This window comes from Pundamilia nyererei, unplaced genomic scaffold, assembly GCF_000239375.1.
Source record: "Pundamilia nyererei isolate P.nyererei 1_Seehausen unplaced genomic scaffold, PunNye1.0 scaffold00144, whole genome shotgun sequence".
NCBI lineage: Eukaryota > Metazoa > Chordata > Actinopteri > Cichliformes > Cichlidae > Pundamilia > Pundamilia nyererei.
Window position 1 is genome coordinate 1,047,151 of NW_005187545.1, and position 13,803 is coordinate 1,060,953.

At 43.7% G+C, this 13,803-nt stretch overlaps 1 protein-coding gene across 4 annotated transcripts in view; it reads right to left on the reverse strand.

Annotated features, from left to right (window-relative positions):
* hivep3b (HIVEP zinc finger 3b) overlaps positions 1-13,803 on the reverse strand; it is a 36,559-nt gene that overhangs the window by 15,919 nt on the left and 6,837 nt on the right. Inside the window, exon 2 of one of the 4 annotated variants that reach the window (XM_005744485.1) lies at positions 7,042-7,182. The exons of 1 other annotated variant lie outside the window; for it this stretch is intronic. The gene's annotated coding sequence lies outside the window, so the exon portion shown is untranslated. Of the gene's footprint in view, positions 1-2,116; positions 2,927-7,011; positions 7,183-13,803 lie in introns of those variants that run through there. 2 more of the 4 variants (XM_013913680.1, XM_005744483.1) reach the window with 2 other exon arrangements.

Below are 13,803 nucleotides of genomic sequence, written 5' to 3' on the forward strand. Positions count from 1 at the left end.
CACACACACACACACACACACACACACACACACACACACACACGTGCTGTCACACACCGTCACACCCTGTCTCCACTCATCATCTCTGCCCAGCAGTTATACTTCTAAAACTGTAAACCCCTCACCAGAAAATGCATGTACTTAGCTGTGGTTACACATTGCAGCTTTACCTTTTTTTTATCTATATATAAGTAAATGCTAAAATTCCAGAGAAAAACATTATTTCAGATAAGTTGTCTTTCAAATAACGGTAAATATCTGCAAAATAATATGTTTGGCCGTTAATTACTTTTTTTTTCCTGTACTGGTTTCGATTAACATGTACAACAACACAACTAACTTTCATTCTGACTTTCAGTATATCCGTCACTTAGCTCAATAACCACCACAGGAGCTTTGTCAAAAGTTCAAACTTGACCCACGAGGAGGGTTTTGTGTTCCTTTGTCATATCCTCATCGAGACTCTGACATATTCATGTAGCTGGTTATGACGGATAAGATTAATGCATAGGAATACTTTGCACTCTGATAACTAATAAACCTTTTTACGTGCTGTCTAAAAAAAATCTGCTGTCATACCCTTCAAACACACAAACACACAGATCTCACCCCATCCCATTCTTTCTTACTGGCAGCAGCCTGGTGCAGGTTCCCATGGAAACCAGCCTACTCTGAGCAATGGCAGATGGAGAGGGAGCTGGAGGTCTAAATTTATCTCCCAGCATCCTCTCTGACTACAGACGCACACTGGCAGCAGGAAGTGAGGAGAGGTACTGCTTGGCCTGTGCACGCACTGACAAGTTGGCATGACCCTTGACATCTAACTCCACCCCTCCCACCCCTGACCCACCTCTTTTTAGTGACAGCTTGAACCAATAATTGATCATTTTCAGCATTCACAGACGTTTTACTGCATTCCTAAAATTGTAAGGTAACTGGAAAATGAGAAAAGTCCTAATACCCCTACCATCATCGCCAAAAACTGTCGATCAAACTTGGACCCAAAATGCTACAATAGTCTGAAACGTAGGCAGGAATAGTTTGATTTGATAGACAAGAGGGGGAAAAAAAACCCACGGATGCTGAAAATCACACTCGCCAAGGGATATCAGCGCTGTCAGCCGCGTGGTAAGGAGAACGCTGTCTGACAAAACACCACATACCAGAGTCCTCACTCACTCACTCCCTCCCTCGCTGAGCTCTTTGCGGGACGCGCTGGGATCGCCGTACCTCTGGGTGTAAAGAAGGATTTCGCAGGGCTTCAACAAGACTGGCAGTTCACAAACTGTCGCCGTGTTCATTTTGATTAAACACAAGCCAGCGAACTGCAGGTCAATACCGGTCTTTAAATCAAACAAGGGAGAGCTCAGCTGGGTAATGCACACCTCCGTGTTTGAATTACACCTCTGGCAGCACAAAATCTGCCGCTCTGCTCACAAAAATCAACCACAACAATTAACTGACTACAACTTGGGCTTAATTGCAGGCTGCCAGGTTTGCATTGTTTTATTTATGGCTGACACCTTCTCGGATTTAAATCATCTGTTTCTTTTGTAGCGACTTAGTTTGAATTATAACCCAGAATTTGACTCAGAAGTCTTCACCTTTAATTGGCGACAACCTACACTTACATCCACTTTTCCACAAAACTTCCTCAGAGACTCGGATGGTGAGGGAGACTCTGACATGAACTAAATCTGTAAGTTGTATCGTAATGTCTGCATACTGTAATTTGCTTAGTTTCACATTAATGTCCTTTAACCACAGAAAAAGACTTATTGACAACTACTTGAATCCTTCAACTAAAAAAAAAAATACTCTTCTGGTTATTGACTACTCAAAAATAAGAAACTAAACTTTTAAATTTCAATAAAAAATATTTCAAACACAATAACCAACAATGTGACTCTTAATAACTAACTAGCCTGTTTGCTGTGGCTAACAAGTACACTAAAGTAATGATGAGGAAAAGAGAAGGTGAAACGAGGAAGATTAAATGGATTAGATGGATCAAAATAAGAGAGGAAGGCTGGAAGAAAAGGATAGGGTGAGTGGGGTGCAAATAGAGAAAGAGAGAGAGCGTGAGAGGGAAAGAAACAGACAGAGTTTAGATTACCTGACAGAGCAGTCTGGTCTTCCCCCTTAGAGACGCTTCACAGGCACTGTGAGACAAGCTGGGAGAGCCAGAGAGTGAGAGCGGATATGACTGTTTGAGTGGGTGTATTGCAGTGAGAGACGGAGAGAGAGAGAGGGAGAGAGGGAGAGGCTTGGGGTGAAGCAAAAAAGGAGAGATGGAGAAAGAGGGAGTGAGAAAGACACTAAATGAATGTTTCCACTGTACAAATGCAAAGGGAGGAGGAAAAAGATGTGGCGAGAAGAAAGTAAAGGCGACTCACACTCACAGAGCATCTGAAAAAAAAAAAATCGCCTCATTGCAGTAACATCATTAATTGCCACATTTCTTAGTGCCAACAGAACCGTCACAGTGAAACCAAAACCCTCCGGCTTACACGATCAGGACAGGATCGTCGGCTGCTGTTTCTTTAACTCGTCACATTGCGCGGCTGTGGCACACCGCGACAGACAGGATTACAAACAGGTCTTGCACGGGGTTTTCCCCTGCAACGCAGAACCCTGGAGGCTATTCCTTGCAATTATCGCCTCCTTATCTACAAACTTATCTTATTTTAGTGGCAACTGTGCCACAGCAGCAGCCTTCGTTCCTAAGTGACAAATCTTTTGCTGACATGGACGTGTCTCGTTTACGTAAACCTTCCAGTTCCAGCCAGAGTGCCACTGTGCCGCATCTGTAAATGAATTCCAGAGTGGCATCCATTCAAGCAAGCCCCCGCATTACGCAGAACTCGGGCTAGGCCTATCAGCAGTGCAACACGAGGGAGAGAGAAACAGAAAGAGAAAGAGAGAATTTAGAATGAACGGAGGTCCTGCTGTTCCACAGAGCTTTGCCTCACTGGCAGAGCACAGGAAGTGTGAGTCACACACTCTAAAATAAACACACTCGCACGGCGTCGAGCCGGCACACAGAACGAGCGGATGGCTGGCCCGCTGATCAGAAGGCAGGCAGAGAGAACATGGATCCATGCAGGCCAGCAACACGTGCTGACCTGGTTGGGATTCACCACCTGGAAAAAGATGATTGTCTCCAGCTCTAATTGCTCTCCATATTTCTTTTTATGCTTCTCTTTTCAACCTTCTCTGCCACACACCATCTTTTTATTCCCCTCTTCACGTTTTTTTTTGCTTACGTCACCTCTTCCACATGCACCATGGCTGGATTGTCCACACGTCTCCCCATTCTTCCTCCTCTGGTTCGTGTTTCCTCTCTTGTTTTATTTGGTCGCATTCAATAGCAGTTTTGTTCAGGACTTGGTGATTACCCCTGGCTCTGTGCGGCTGACTGCTGTAAGGGGACTGTGCTAGCCTGATGCTGGGCTACTCTCACAGGCTGCTGGCCGAGGCACTGTATTGTGTCTCCCTGAATGTGCTCATTGTCACCATTTACAGCACGCACCTTCTATACTGTACTTCCCTGTGAGGGACCTTCACCCATCCGTCATCCCTTTGTCCTCTGTTCCTAAGACTGAAGACTTCTGACGGGAAGGTGGGGATGTCGGGGGTGGAGGCTGACGCCTGGGAACAAAACTGCCACTATGGCAGTGATTGACAGGGAAGTCGCTTTACGCAGACCTAATGATTAGTGAGGCCAGGGAACGAGCAGCAGATAAACAGTCGGATTTGGAGCAAGAAATAAAGCTAGGATGGCTTAAGGAGAACAGGACAGATCATATTTTGAAAAGTAAATTAAAATGGGAAGTGCAGCAACTGTGAAGGTGGGACATAAAGCTTTCATTAGGCTATAATAAATGGTAACCGTATACTACCCACTGGCCCAAAGCAAGCAAGACTTACAGTATGCAAAGCTGCGCTCATTTACAGTAAATGGAAACAAAGGCTCCCCTGTGGTACGGTCACACGAGGCAGCTTCATGTGTACTGCAGACACCTTCATATATAACATAATGCAGGGACAAGCAACACCTAAAATGCAAACATTGTATTATAAGAAACACTGTGCCGTTTTGAATCGGCCGCAGACTATAATTTAGACCAAATGAGTGGTTTGCGCATTTACAGACAACCATACAGATGGCATATTTTTGGACTTTCACCTCATAAACTGCAGACATAGGCAGTAAAGTGGGCAAACACGGTAGTATGTAGAGAGGGTTCTCTCTGTTCCACGGGCAGATTATTTCAGACTTGTGGTCTTCCAGTAAACTGAACCCCTCTGTCCATAAAGCTGTGGTATTATGATAGAAATAAGAGTCATTTAAAGAGGGAGCGTACCTAGTCTACAAAAGCTGCAGTGGCTCGGTGTTGATCTACCTGTTTGTTTATATTTGGAAGACAAAAAAACTAAACAAAGAAGAAGAGTGCCTTTTGAGAACTAAACCACTAAATCTGGTCATTAATCAAAAAAATACACTCTGACTGTGTCACTGTTTCATGCTCAGCCTCCACTTCAGAATATAAACTTTGTATGACAAGTTTAATCACAGCAATATCTCTGACAGGCCACACGTCAGGTTATACTCCTGACTGTAGGACTCCAATAAACAGTGAGCACTGCTCAGCTGAGGTCAAATGGAGTCATTTTAAAAGGAAAAAGGATTGCTGGACAATCCCTTGGCTTAGTGTAAACATGCATCCATTCTCTGAACTGCTTATCCCACTAAGGCGGCAGGGGAGTTAGAGCCTTTCCCAGCTGATGATGGGCCAGGGGTTGGGTACCTCCTGGGCAACGAGCACTGGCTCATTATAGAGCAGCACAGTCATTCAGGCTTACATCCACGCGTATGGCCGATTTAGAATCTTCAATTAACCTGAGTTAAATAATGTTATACATGCTTTGTGATGATAATCTGCTGCCTGCCCTGTTCACTGCTCTGACATTCAGGGCTGCATGCAGCGAAAGTAACCTGCATGTCATTAAGCTGGAGGGAAGCAAAGGAAACTGTACCTGGAGAAACTCCACATGCAAAGGCTCCAGCAGTTAATGTGATACCCAAAGTTTAAAATGCAACATCCATTTCTAAATGTCCATCCATCCATCGCAAACTAAGATGCTGATGCGATATTATTCGGATGTCGAGGTCAGGTTGTAGGCACTTCCTGAAAACGTGAAATTGCTACATTTTAGCACATTTGGACCACAGTACTATGGGCCAAACAAACAGTTTGCATCTACACTAAGAGTTCAGTTGGAGATTTGTGTGCCTTCCACCAGTGGCTGCTAATGTCGCCTGAAGCAGCAAAATAAATGTGTGGTTTAAATCAATAAATATCTGATCGATGAAAAATATCCATAAATCTAAAACAAACTGTCAGCATAACTATTTTGGACATGTTTTTCCCGAGGGTACCTGCTTGTTGGCATTCAACAGGATTAAGGAAATAAACTGTATTGACAGAAGTGCTGCTCCACCTATAGGAGCATGAAAGTCACGCCATGAAGCTCCCTGCACTCAGTTTCTGTTCTGATGTTAATGCCAGAGGAGCTCTGGACGATAGCAAAAGAACAACAAACGCTATATAAATATTGAGAACTCTTGCAGAAATAGCAACTCAAGTCCAAAAAGATCTGTACTTGTGTTTTGATTATGTGAAGCCATAAACATTTGATCAAGTTATTATTAGCTTTGAACGATGATGGAAAAGACCTCAGAATTATGGAGAAGTTTTACTAGGAACAAAGTCCGGCAATCAGAAGCAACAATGAAATTGGAGAATTTGTCAACATCAGAAGACGTGTACGGCAAGGGTGTGTGCTGCCACCTGGCCTATTTTCTCTGTACAGCGAGCACATCATGTGCAAGATTGAATGAAGCCAGGAATTGTGGTCAGTGGCGCCTCATTAATAACCTGAGGTATGCAGACGACACTGTAATCATTTCAACATCTAAAGAAAACTTGAAGAAAATGATCAGTTTTATGCCACCAATGAACTGAATCGAATCCAATGAGCTCTTTAGATTGACCTATCCTTTCACAAATGTTTGTAAAGACACTCAGTGGCGATGGGACTGAAAACACCTGACTTCAAAGATTAATAGCTGTACTTTTGTCCATATAGTGTAGCAAAGCCAAATTTACAAATCCAAAGTATCAAAAAACCCCATTGATCTTATAATGAGCAGTTACAGAAAGGGAACCAAGCGGCCAGCTAATGGAGTTGAACATGCAAGTCTTTTGTTAATGCCGATCGATACATACCCAGAGCAGATGTGATATCCGACCCTGCAAAGCATTCATAGCCTTTTTTTTCCCACTCAGCACCTCTGCATTTTATTTTTTAAACAAATAATCTAAATATTAAATAATATAATACTAAATCCCTTTCTTGCTGGCTATTCCTCTAACTTTTCTGAGAAACAAAAGAAGGTAAACTTTAGCCACGCACAGCATACTCATTATCTTTTTCTTTACCACGCTGCTGTAGCATCATTAAGTGCCAGTGTCTATGTATCTGACAAAGTAAGCTTTATATTGTGAGGACAGCTACCAGGAAATCGCGTCCGCATGGCTGCAGAGGGTAGTGATTATGGAAAGCAGCTTGGTGCTCATTGGTAAGTGTTACCATATATAGAGGCAATATATCATTTGCAATTTCTAGTGTAACGGCTAAACCCGGTTATTATATATCTGCACAGTATTAGTAAAAGTCTTCTGAGATCATTTTGACTCACACTTCAAAGGCAAAAAGGGTCTTCTGACATGTAACAACTTCACAGTGAGCTGAATGGGGAGTTACTGTAACAGAAGTGAAACAAACGGAAAAAAAAGAAACAAAACCTGTCTTCGGACAGCTCAGTGCCACACATCTGAATGCATAACTTGCAGCATGCAAATGACATAAAAGAGTGACAAAGCATTGTGGAGGGAGGGAGGGAGGGGTTAGCTTGAGCAGATAAATATAGAAAGAGGAACTGACATTTTCAAAAGCTGTCCTCCCAGCGCTCACAAGTTTCAGTGATGCGTAGATGTCAAGATCACAGTGCACAGTCTCCCACGCAGCCCACCGTACCCGCCGTTCACACTTGGCTGCTTTAAATTTGCTCTCTTAGTCGTGGTGCGAACTGAAAAGTGTTGGCTCGAGGCAAACCTGCGATGAGATGAAGGTGTCCAGTTAATTGAAAGGAAAGGGGACAAAGATGCAGCTCTTGGTATTAAAGCCATGTGACGAGCACGTGAAAAGCATCCACCTGAATCTCTTGGCAGGTTACCTGTATAAAAAGGTTAGAAAGTTCTCAGATTACCCAACAATGAGGGGGGAAATATGCTATAGTCAACGAGTACCCTGATTGCGTTTATAGATTCCCACATCAAGCGATTTTTTTATCTTGTGACAGCGATCCCTTGGTGTGGTTACTTTTGTTTTTGCTGAATCGATCTATTTTTCTCGATGAAGTCACCCAAGTGGATTGCTCCCCAGCGATGGAAAAGCCGGTGCTAGTTCCTCTTTTTGCAGCTGCTGTACTGCATCCTGTGTGAAGCTGCAACAGGTACGACTTAGCGCTGGCTGCTTGGTGCGTGACCCGGCGTCAAGCTTTATCTGCACATCTAAGTAAGGGGTTATTTTGTTAATTCACGCCGCAATGCTGGAGTTGCTCGTGCTTTTACTGAGGCCTACACAAACACAGACACGGGGGAAGAGTCAACAGGTGGACGCTCACCCTGAGTGTGTTCAAACATGACAGTTGGCCTACAGAAAGTATCAACACAGCAAACCTCGGTCCCCACCTTCCTGTTGCTCGGTTGGCAGAAGGGCATTCTTCTGATCAGGGAGTTTACTCAAAGCTAGCCCAGGCCAAGTAATTGCTACCCACAGTGACAAACAACTCCATTCAGTCTAAGTGTCGGTTTACAGTTTACTCTCCCTCCTCCACTGCGAGGCCCTGCTGACCATTCTGCTTGGTGCCACGCTGCATTAGTGGCCTGTCAACAGAGCCTCTCCTGACGCATCAACGCCTCGTCAGCCTCCAGACCCGATGCGCTTATATACAAACGCCGTGTGCCACAACCCGTCTGTTTGTGTGTTTATTTCTCTGAAAGTGGAGGTGTGTGTTATGGAGAGAGAAGGAAAGAGTGCGAGACGCAGAATAACAAGACAGAGAAGAACAGAATGTGCAAATGCGTAGGAGAAAGGCAGGGACAGAGAGAGAGAGAAGGCTCTCGCATGTGGTCATTTCGTGTTTTCGTAAAGTGCCTACAACCTGTCCTCAATGATCCATTTGCCATCTGAGACCAACTTTAAAAGGCTGTCAAATGCATTTACAATATTCAGCCTCTGTGTCTTGAGACCAATGCCCCCGGTCTGAATGAAACAGTTAGTCAATCACGCACGGAAATCGAGACAAAAAGTCAAACTGCACGTTTTCTGTGTGGAGTCATGAACATGTACAGATGCAGAAAAGTGTTATAAGTTTTTACTTTTCCCTTAAGCAATTATGAATGACAGTGATGAGATTTTTAACTTTCCCAGCTCCGTGAGCATTAACGCTGTCAGCATTGCACCCCATCCTCAACATCTGCGATCAAATGCCACAAACCTCCTTTCCAAAACCTGGAAACTGAATGATGCCCACAAACATCCATCAGTCCATCCAGCTTCAGCGTATCCAATTTAAGGTCCGAGGGAGGGTAAAGTTATCATAGGGCGAGACCTTGGGACAGGCTGCCACTCCTTGCACACTAACAAGGTGAAAAACAATTGTCACAATGAATAAATACAGAAATATTTGACCACCGTTGCGCTGAAAGTAAAGAAATGTATTCAGATTGTATTTAAACCAAACCAGAGCATCAAATAAAGCATCTACCTGCCCTGATATGTTTTTTATCTCACTATACTGTAAGTTTTCAACTGGAAAGCTTGTCGTTTTTGCTTGATGAAATCATATCCAGTCTGATAACACAAGACAGATGGAATATGGATATACTGAAGGTTTAATGAGAACAAACGTGCATAATCATCGTGCTGCTTTCCCTGCGTTCATCTCGTCTTTCCAGCTGAAAACCCTAGAGAGCTAAAGAAACATAGCTTCACTGTACTGTAAACACGTGGTAGGAAGAATTAAGATGTCGAGATGAGTGTGTCAACACTTGCACGCTGCTTAGAAACAAAGTGCCAGCATTGAGCAAACACTTGCACTTGCCTCTCATTCCAATACCAAAACCCGAGTGCTACTTTACGGAGGTAATTTGCTATTAACAAGTGTGTGAGAGATCCAGAATTTATGTGTGATGCCTTTGTTTACGCTTTAGATGAACCATGGCAAAAACTCCTGCAAACCAAATGCCCCAGACAGACAGAAATGTGTCACTGGCTACACTCACTCACGCTGGGATGTACAGTCTAGTTTGGCCGTTTGGGATGGTAACGCTGCCGTATCACTACAAAGACACGCTGCTCATGAAGTGTCATATTGTGCGTTTACGGTATGTGACACACGCGCTGTAGATGAGCATTATTCTCTCTCCTGACCACCCAAACTAGAGGTAATTGAGCCCAAAGGTCATGTGACCCGCTTTAGGGGTATTAACTGTGCATTCCTCCATTTGTTATCGGCCCGTAAAGATCTCCTCTAAGGGAAACCTGACTCCAAAAGCCAACTCGCCACCTCTTCTCCCTCCTCTCCCTCCATCCCTCCCGTCTCCAGAGTTGCATCCTTCTGCCTGCGAGCCTGATCATTTGAATACAAAGCAGAGAAACAAAGGTGTCCTTAAAATAGAGATGCTGTCTGCAGTGTGCTTTCAAAGAACCACACTGCAGAGAGAGCGAGAAAATAGAGAGAGGATGAGAGGGGGGGAAAAGGGAAAGAACAAGAAGGAGAGAAAGACAGCAAAAACACCAGGCATATGGTGAGCAAATGAGACACTGTATTGATGTAGGATAGGTGGACAGACACATTGATTTCCTGCTAGTTCTTCTCTGGTTATGTACGGCTGATTTGTCATCCAATCCAGGTTGAAGCACGGTCTCTGAACTTGCCCTAAGCCGGGCTTCACAGGCTTCTCTGTCTCAGTATACACACAGCGGATCATTATGTTACCGCTCAGAATGTTTTCTGTGAGAATCGAGCAAAAGTATCAATTCTATCACCAATTAATTAAATGCTATCGTAACCAATACTCTTACTGCAGTTTAACACAGGCACAACAACACCTGAAAACAACACCTTGACAATGCAAGTCACAAAACTCAGACTCTTACATCTCCCTGTTTAAATGTGGTACTCCGGTTCCACCGGAGAATTTGGAAGGAACTAGCTGCCTGGCACCATTTGCTTTGCGTACCGTCCACCTTTTAAATAAGTACATAGATACTTAGTGGCATGAAGACAGAGGCTTTTCCAACCCTGCAGATTAAATCAAAGTGTTTAGGGACAAAGTCTTATAAATAGCAACCAATCAGAGATCCCCTTGGAGTTTCACAGACCAGGTGAAGGAGCAAAGCTCTGTGCAGCATAAACTGTAGAGACAGCAGTGAGAAATGAAGCAAATAAGGTGGTTAAAATCATCACTGGATGATGGGGCAATCCTGCACGCTCAACAATAATTGGATGGCAGGCTAACTGAGAGGTGAAGCTCAGCGCGATAAGCTGACAGGTGTCTTCCAGACTAAACATGCGGTTAAAGCAGTTTCAGGGAACATGATACCACGCTCATATCTAACCATTGAACATGAGGCTACAGCTTAAAGCCAATCAGCTTAAAAGGGTACGAAGGTCGGATGGGCTGTTTCAGTTTCGGCACCTCTCACAAAGCTCATAAGGCATCTCCTTAAAACAGTGATTTGTTTAACCTGTTTAAAAATCAGGCAGGTTTTTATTACTGGACAGAGCTGTGACTGACTGTGTGTCTGTATTATACTAAAGCATTTTACCATAACAAACGACTCCCACTTTAAATATCCACTGAAGGCTCATAAGTGTGTTTCCAAACTGCTGAACTGCTCTTCTAAGGAAAAGAAAAGCTCTAACTGGACGGCTTCCATGTAACAAGCTTACATGCTAAGCTTTTATATCATAGTTGGACAGGAGGAGATGCCTTTTCATGCACGCTGGACAGATTGTCTGATTTAATTTTCCCCCATCTGATGATCGTGGCTCAAGAGTTGGGAGTTCGCCTTGTAATCAGAAGGTTGCCGGTTCGAGCCCCGGCTTGGACAGTCTCGGTCGTTGTGTCCTTGGGCAAGACACTTCACCTGTTGCCTACTGGTGGTGGTCAGTTGTCCGGCAGCCTCGCCTCTGTCAGTGCGCCCCAGGGTGGCTGTGGCTACAATGTAGCTTGCCATCACCAGTGTGTGAATGTGTGTGTGACAGGTTGTGTAAAGTGCTTTGGGTCCTTAGGGACTAGAAAAGCGCTATACAAATACAGGCCATTTATTTACCATTCCAATTCACACTGCTGGACCCAGAGAGCACTTTTAGATGAACCTCTCAGAAAACTCAACAAACTCTAAATTTACAAAACAAATCTGTGCCCTTGATTTGAGGAGGAGCTATTTTTGATATTAGATTTAGATCAACTTTTTTTTAGTCATCATGCAGCCTTGAAGGTTTACTGCATGGTGTGAAGGTTACTCTTCTAGCTGAATAAAGTATTTACGTATAACGCAGTAAGGCGGTGTTTGCCAGAGTGTCAATATTGTGAGGTAGGAGAACGTGGAACAAAGATTAAAAGATACAGACTTGATTTTCTGTCTTCTTTTCAGTCTGTAACACAGACAAGTGCAAGTGTTTGCACTAAATAAGTCACTAAAGTCTGTTCATTTTTTAGAAAGCTGAAAAATAAGGGAAACCCTGATGAAGAGCATGTTTGATTCATTGGTTTTTATGGTCAGCTTCTACAGATCCAGTCTAGTTTCAACTAAAAGAAAGCACATGAATTGAGAACAGCACCAGAGTTCAATTAAATGCATTTTTAAAACAAATCAGTTCAACCAAAATAAGGTTTATTTTGGTTGAACTGGACCCGAGTGTCTAATGTCATCGTGAAAAGAGTAAAAGATGAAAACGGGCCGTGTACTCCTGTAACACATAGACAGAGTTTTCTAAAAGTACGGAAACTTGTTTAGAGACCATGTAAAAAGCTGATGAGCAAGTCATAAGTCTGAACCCACAAAATTCAAACAAATGGCAAGATGTGCCCTCCAGTGAGCCGCTAAACTGAGAGTGAAAATCTAATCTAAAGACAGAAAATCGAATCTGCCGACTCTCAGATAGGATAACTTTCATTACTGTAGCAGTCTGACTCAAAAAAAAGAAAACATCGACTGTGCATACCGTCGAAGTAAAACAGTTTCTCTGCAAAAACGGCGAAATCAAGGAGGCTCTGATTGAGAAGATGGAGCGAAAGACAAGTGGACGAGTGACGACTGATTGAAAGTCAGCGAGAACACTTCCTGTACCGATACCATAAACATAAACTGATAGATTTTAAAAAATGAACATCAGTTTGCAGACCTGCCCAGCCTGTGAGTACAGCAACTGTGGTTTGGCATGTGTTGTCAGCTTCAGCATGAATCTTAACTAAAATGTGAAAAAGATTGCTGAATTGGACGGTTTCAGTAACAGGGTGTTAAGCAGTTACAGTAGAAAGTGTGTTACTGCACTCCCACCCATAGAAGAACCTGCTGCATTTTACAACCTTTGGCTTTAAAATGATAACGTCGCTATTTGGGCGCGTTTTGATGACACACAGTCAGCAGGCCTTGGCAAATGAGAGGCAGAATACAATGCAGCACACTATTCACCATGAAAAACTGCACTGGGGATAATCTGATAACACTGTAGTTACACAGAAAAGCAATAAACTGTGCATTACATAGATTGATGGGGTAAAACACCGGTACCCTCAACAAAACAAACCACAGCTCCTGGGTTTAGTGCTTCAAAAAAAAAAAAAAAGGAAGAAAGAAAGAAGAAAAAGTTGAGAAGAAAAAAACCTTTTTTCAACTTCTTGATGAAAACAGCAGTTAACCTATGACACGTGTTTCGCCATTCTCACCGTGAACAATAGTTACAACTGTAACCAGTGAAAGAGAGTTTCTATCCTTGCAACACGCACAGCTCGTGCACGCCATGCACCTAACCATCGAATCCTGCAGAGCAATTTCAGTCCGGGTTTACAATCTCAGTGGAGAATGCAGCTCTCCATTCTACACCCTCCAGCCCCCGTCCTCTCCCAAACCCTCACTAGGGTTTCTCCTGATCTCCTTCTTCTGTGTTATTTAGGCACTCCCACAGTAATGGACACTCTACTTAGGGGGCTGCGAGTGGGAATCCAGCCCCTGCCACTCCAGCTCGTGAATATCAGCTTCTCAGATTTGCTGTGAGCATCCACTAAAACCTGGAGGCTGTTGAGAGAGTGCGAAACAGAGACTGGGCCTGGCGAAACAAAGAGAAAAGGACTCTCCCTCTGTCTTTTACTTCAACGCATGCTTCCAGCCGTGCATCTCAAGCGCTCTCTGTGGAAGCTGGTGTCAGACTGAGCCAGAGGACCCCTGTGACGGTGTAAGACTGCTTTAATGACCCAACTTTTCCTTTAGCTCTGGCCTCTTTCCTGGCTGGGAAACCTGTCATTAAGCAGACATAGAAGGCACAGGGAGGAGAAGGTGGGGGTCCTCAGAGGAAAAGGGCACTACCATTAAGCATATTAGAGTTGCAGAATGTTGATGAGAAAAAACAAAACAGCGTTTGCAGTGACTAAGCTGGGGCTG